Raw genomic sequence first — 6772 nt, forward strand, 5'->3', positions numbered from 1 at the left:
CCTACGATTTTAACCACTCATGACTGCATGCTTATTTTGGGAAATTCTTAGTCTCTACAATGGGTTGCCATAAAACACATTGGTAGTTTTTCCTACACTACTGCGACTTCCATAAGCCAATGAGGTGTCTTACCTACCTTCATTTAAGAAATATCAAAAAAAACTTTATGCCTTTTCACATTTCACTTTAGCAAGTGATAAGCAATATTTATTACTAGCTCATTAGTATTTTATTTACATCATTTATTCTAGTCTAACCCAAGACTAGAAATGTTTAAGTAGAAATTACGCAAGCACATCATTTATTAATCATTAAAATTGGATTAGACTCATTAGTTACAGAAACTTTTTATTTGTCAACATATCTTCCCAGGTTTTAGAAGAACAAGAGTCTCATTTTCTTTCAGAACTGGAGGGATATAACATTTCCAATGTTGCTATCACAGACTAGTCACTGTCCATGTTCAGATTCCCAAGGCAACACCAGAGAGAGAAAATCTCCACAAACCAGTTCTAGATGGAATGCAAATTATTTCACTAGCTCCGCAGTTTGACTCTGGTTAGAGTTTTGGCAACTAGTATTTTACATTCTTATTTGTAGCTGAAGTTGTTTTAGTAGGTTAGAGTATATTTAGACTTTCATATATATATTTAAACATATTTGTTTACTCTGTGTAAACATCTGAAGATTTTAGGTTAGCCATCCAAATTAAAAACAATTTTATTTTTTGTCAACCCACTGTGCCCAAATATTATTTAAGCAAAAGCTTCAGTTTAAGAAACAACGTTTTTGAAAAAGACTTAAGCAAAATTATAGACCATAACTAAGATTACAATTAAAAACAAAGCATCTCTGCATTTCTAACCTGGTACTCAGCAAGAGGTGATCGCAGAACAAACTCAGCAGCAACTCCGACTTTCAGGCTATAAAGATGCAATCAGTAAGTCTTTCCTAGAGAAGGAAAAATGAAGGAGAGGGAGGGGAAGAAAACAATAAAATTTAGAAACAGTAAGTAACATGCATAATAAGAAATGTTACATTGATTGTGTAGCCCAAGTATCTGTAACACAGGACGAAGTTTAAGTTTCTCAGAAGTAAAAGAAAGGGTAAGGCATTTTAATAGCCCCTTTTTTAAACACAGTAACTTAGTCTTGGATCTATTCCTGCTTTAGCGCTAGACATTCTTCAGAAAGGAAGAAGAATTTCTGCTCTTTCATCGGTCAGCTAGGATTTTCAGAGGCCTCAGCAACTACAGATTACATGCAGATTAAGGCAGGACTAAATTACCTCACGATTTAAATTTTCTTTGAGTATCACAACATCATTCAGGGTCTACCTGAAATGTATTTCTAGTGATTAAGGCATCTTCTAGATAGAAATGGCCTTTTACAGATAGAACAGAAGATCTAGTGGTCAAGCTTTCTGCAGTTCACTGCATTTACACCAATCCAGACTATGCAGTCCAAAAAAAACAGGAACACAGTTTAAATGAACATTTAAATACAGATTTTTTTTTTTAAGTACTCTTGGTATTAAAAGCAGTTTTCCTCACCAATAAAACAATTTTTATTTTTACTATGAAAGCAGCTAAAAAAACACAGGAATAAGAGGTTTTGTGTAACATTGTTAACTTCCCAAAAGTGAAGCCACATTGCATTTTAGGAGAGTGAAAAAACTGACTTCCAATTGCAGTTTTATACCACCTTAAGCACTTCACAAACCCTACCAAGTGCATTTCAGCAATTTAAAGCTAATCAATAATTTCTAGTGCCACTAGACTGAAACTGTGGTCTGCTGTTACTATTTTAGGAGAATCCTGCCGCAGCTGAGATGACCTAAGCACAAAGGTAAACAGCAGCCTGTAGGCACGGGGAGTGTTTTTTGCTGTTGTTTCTAGCAGCGTGACTAAAAAAGTCACTGAGGGCAGCAGGTTTGCCTGAATTCAAGTGGAGAAAGGCTGGTTTACGTTCAGTTCAGGAGTTAAAAGTTGAGTTCTCATTTCCACAGAGAACACTGCCCACTAATTGCCTCCACTCAATCACTTACAGTGCAGCGTTTACAACAGATCCGTGAAGTGATCTGCGGCCATGATTTGATAGACGTTTTTTTCAATGTCACTGTTAACATAAGGAGCAGTGGGGAAGCTGCTGCTGCTGCTTACCAACTTGATGCTGCTTTCTCAGTACTGCCAGGACAGCCATTTGTGCAGCCTTGCAGTAAACTGATAGGCTAACAAAAATGTTTTTTAACCCTGTTCATTTCTCTGATAGTATTCACACTACATCCCAGAAACAGTTGTCTTGGCATTACAGAAAAAGAGGTCTTGGAAGAGCTGACTGCTCTAAAGCTAACCCAGACTCCGGAAGAAATTTATGTCGAACCGTCCTTGAAGCTAAAGCTGCCCAAAGATGTCTCTGGCTGTCTTCCCCCCCTCCCTGAAGTAAACGAGGTCATTTAACAGAGTCCATTCTGAACCTCATCCGAAAGAGGTACCAGAACAAAGGAGGAGGTGTTAATCTTTCTGGGAAGTCAGACCAGAAAGAACAAGTCGGAGTATCTCAGTGCCGACAGGCTGGGGTGCAATTCCACTGACAAGTGGACACAAAGGCCTCTTCACACGGAAAAGCATTAGGTTTCTGCCAGCTTTGCACAGGGAAGGGGTCCAGGAGAGCTCCGATGAGCCAGGCCCACAAGAGGCAGCAGTTGCACCAGCACAGGCTGCAGGAGAACCGCAACCAGCCCAGAAGCTGGCTTCAGTTACGACCCAACTCACTTTTAGCCAGCTGCCCACCCAGGGGGTCTTGCACTCCCTTTGGGGATATTAGACAGACAGTTCACTGAGAGCTTGATTTAATGTCAGACTGTAAAGTGCAACAATACAGCCACTGTTATCAACAGCTAACCCTGCTGTCGGGTCAGGGGAGGCAACAGTCCTGAGGGGCCGGAGCGGAGCACAATCCCGCGGTCACAGCAAGTTCAGCACTGACAGAAAAGTGACATGGAACCACAGCCTGGTAAGCCTCAAACCATCAAATGTAATTACCAAAGACTGTTTTAAAAAAGCAAGCCAAAAACCTACATTTTTGTAGGTAAATCACAAGCAGAACTAAAACGAGATCATCTTTGTATACAAAAACAGAGAAGATGTTTAGGGTAGAAGAAACTATTGACGTTATGTTCATAAGCTGCTTTATGGGCAGCTCTCTGTCATGGAATACTACTGTAATTTATCTTAATTAATTTGGACCTTAAAATGTACAGATGTCACTTCAAATCTGAAGCAAATATTTAAGTTAGACCTTGCGCTTTAAAGAAAATCTTAGAATATTAAATGTAATAAGCATCCAGCTCAGTTACACAAGAATACAGCTTATACTTCTGCTCCAATACCAACTGTCTGCTCTGTCCTCTCGCTTCTTCCCTGCTGGACACACACAACGTGGTAACGTACTGCTGAAAGTTTTTCCTCCCTGCTGGGAAGTGCAAAAAGCTAGTGTTGATTACACACACACCTGCTTTTATTTATATTTATATATAAAACAGAGAAAAGTGAAAAAAAATCACAGCAAACTTCATACCCTTTCCCTCCAAAGTCAGCAGAAGGTACATTGGTAACATTTCCTTCTGCCTGCTAGGAAGGGTTAACAGTCTCTGTTTAAAGTGAAGCTTTAAGGAAGCGAATCCACATATCAATAGATCCATACCAAAAAGTTGGTAGAGGCCAGTTATAATCATCATAAACTTGCATTTTGGTTCACTGCAGGATTTAGATGACATACATTCATCACCGAAGCTATCAGCAACCACACTGATCTCAAAAAAAGTTAAACAGTTTCTCTGCTTGTATAAGTCCATGACTGAAACAACTCAGGTAGAAGATCTTGGTCATTGTCTGGTAGTTAAAAAACAAAACAGAACAACAACAAAACAGACCTCTACTACTGCAGTCTTCTCTTTCAGTTGTCCTGGCCTCTAAGGGAAAAGTCTGTGGATATTAACAGTGCACTGAGAGTATACACAAAGCATCTCTGAATTGATATAAAAACAGAAATTTTAAAACACCTGTGCCTAACACACTTGTTCATAATACTATTATTAGATAACTATAAGTCACAAGAGTTGTCAGATTGGAGAGCTCTGTCTCACCATTTAGTTGTTGATTATGGTTTTCTGGTCACTTCATAAACATTGACTTAAATACCAACTTTCAATAACGAAAACATTTTTCCTTCGGCAACATAGGGAAGAAGTTATATAACGCATTATGCACAATATGTATGCACACATCAGGTGCCCACAGTTGCTGTGCATGTGTTTGGCATGTTCCAGCCCATATTTTCAAATCAACTTGGAAGTCTTAAATTATTGCACCTCTGCATGAGTTTCATGCTACAGTGCACTATTTTTTCATCTGTTATTAACAAACCATGATGTAACCCCCCAGTGTAAGAGAATCCTACTGGGTTGACACCTCGAGTTACAGTCAAAAAAATAATATCAAAATTAGCTTCCACAGACATGGATGAAAACTGGCTACCAGACTGCCCTAATAATGGAAAGAACACCAGGCTAGGCTCAGGTGACAGGAACTTACTCCACAGTTTGTGCAGTCTGTACACTCTGTGACTTCATGCAAGCCATTTCACCTCCGGTAACTCAGTTTCTCCACCTGTTGCATGGGGACTACAATACTGAAAGTGCTCATACAAAGCTTAGATCTCCTGGTGAGAAGCTCAACGTAGCAGACTAGCTTTTTCTTTTTTTAATTTGCTGTTAATCAAGTGGTTTAAGGTTTCTACTGCAAGTGTAACACAATTCCAAGAAATTGCTATGAAGGTAAAATAGTTAAGGAAATGTATCTTGCAGAGAAGCACCATTTCACCTAGAAAAGGTCAAAAACTCAATGCAAGTAAAGTCATCGAACACAGACTGAAAGCAAAACTTGAACCAAAACAGCGATCTCATGTGACAGCAGGGGAAAAAAAAAAGGCTTCTTATGTATTTCATTTGAAAAGTGGAATAAAAATCCAAACTATCTATTATAGATAATCCTCAGTAATTTGCCATTAAAGCTAAAGATTAACCATATAATGAACAAATGGAGTCTCAGTAGTGCGAGTCCAGAGCTATGTGACTATCTAGGTTCCACAAAGTGCTCAGCTTTGGAGGCTGGTCATTTTTGGACTGTATGGACCTGGACTTCATTAAACCTGAACTGGACTAGAAGGCATGAAGGTTAGGTCCTCTGTTTTTGCTTTCTGATTTTTAGAAGTATAGCGAACAAATGCGTATAATTCAACTACAGTCACTGCTGAGCTGGAGTTACTGAAGTAACCCAGACTGACTTCTCTAGCGCTACCCGAGCACATCCAAACCAAGCTACCACGTAAGGGAAGATTGCTTAACAAATGACACCACCACACAAAGCCCCAGAATGAGCTTTCTAACTTTATGCTGCACGTACATAGCGAGCTCCCCGAAACTCCACCGTAGGAACGGCACACACACCACTGCTCTGGAGCACTTCCTCCCCACCAAGCCAAGCCATCACCATGCGGTTTTTCTATCATTCAAGGTATCCAAACTACCTGTCCTTTCCCACCACCCTAGATGTTGTCTCACCCCAGACGAGGGGAAATAGTTGCAGCTTCTATAGATCTTTTCCTTATTTCCTAACAGCCGCTCACTGACAGCGCTCCTCTCAGGAGAAGCTTCTTCCAAGCGCGCTCCCTGTTTTGAGGCAGGCAGCTCGTCTTGGACTCACGGGGCGGGGGGGGGGGGTGGGGGAAGGGAGAGGATGATCAATACAAACGCGTAGGACTTTTCAGCTCCCCTAGTACCCTTTCAGCTATATATAGCTTCCAAATACGTCGGCACAACAACTCAAAAAGAAAAGAAAGGAAACCAAGCGTCTCCGTCGGTCGCTGTTGTTCTCCGGGCCTTCCAGGCCGTACCGGAAGCAGGCAGCCCTCTGGGTGCTGACATCCGCGCACTCCCGGGGCCGCCAGCTGTTTACGGCCTCGCTCCGCCGCCCAGCTCGGTTCCCACCCCGCCCGGGCCTGCCGCTGACAGCCCCTTTCCCCCTGCAGCCCGCCTCGCCCCCCGAGCACGCCCGCAGACCCCTTCCCCTTCTCACCGCCACCCCCCTGCGGGCCGCCCCCTGCCCCAACCCCTGACCGAACCCCGCCGAGGCGGCGGCGCCGCGCGGCTGCTGCCGGAGCCCGAGCGGGGCCTGCTGCGCTGCCCGGGGCCGTGAGTCCGAGGCCCGGCTCGGCCTCGCCACCGCACCGCGGCCCCCCCGGGCGCCGCCTGCCAAGGCCCAGCCTCCCCCCCTCCCCCACGGACCATCCCCCGGTCCGCAGAGCCCCCCCCGGGCCGCCGATGCCGGCCTTGGCGCGGGGGCGGCCCCGCCGGGCCCTCACCTGGGCGCGGGGCCGGGCCGGGCCGCGGTGAATCAGCCGGATCTCATTCAAACCCCGACCGCCCAGGCCTCCCGCCGAGCGCTTCCCGGTTCAAAGGGCACGCGGCGGGGCCTTCCGGGCCCGGAACCGGGCGGGCGGGGAGGGGAGGGGAGGCGAGGCGGTTACCATGGCAACGCGGCCCGCCTGGCAACGGCGCGTGCCGCCGGCGGGGCCGCGCTCGGTGCATGTGCCCACGAGCGGGTGCGGCCGTTAGGGCCGTTAGGGCCGTTAGGGCCGTGCCGCCGGCTCGCGGCCCCGGCCGTCAGCCTGCTGAGGGGGGCGGAGCGAGCAGGGCGGCCGCTCCCCGGGC

At 45.1% G+C, this 6772-nt stretch overlaps 1 protein-coding gene across 1 annotated transcript in view; it reads right to left on the minus strand.

Annotated features, from left to right (window-relative positions):
• Positions 1 to 6655, minus strand: part of PSMD14 (proteasome 26S subunit, non-ATPase 14) — a 47091-nt gene extending 40436 nt beyond the window's left edge. The window contains exons 1-2 of the mRNA XM_080601313.1: positions 6424 to 6655; positions 867 to 952 (exon numbers count right to left, since the gene is read on the minus strand). The gene's annotated coding sequence lies outside the window, so the exon portion shown is untranslated. The remainder of the gene's footprint in view (positions 1 to 866; positions 953 to 6423) is intronic.
• Between the last annotated feature and the right edge of the window lie 117 nt (positions 6656 to 6772).

The sequence above is a fragment of the Anser brachyrhynchus genome, assembly GCF_964034855.1.
Source record: "Anser brachyrhynchus genome assembly, chromosome: 7".
NCBI lineage: Eukaryota > Metazoa > Chordata > Aves > Anseriformes > Anatidae > Anser > Anser brachyrhynchus.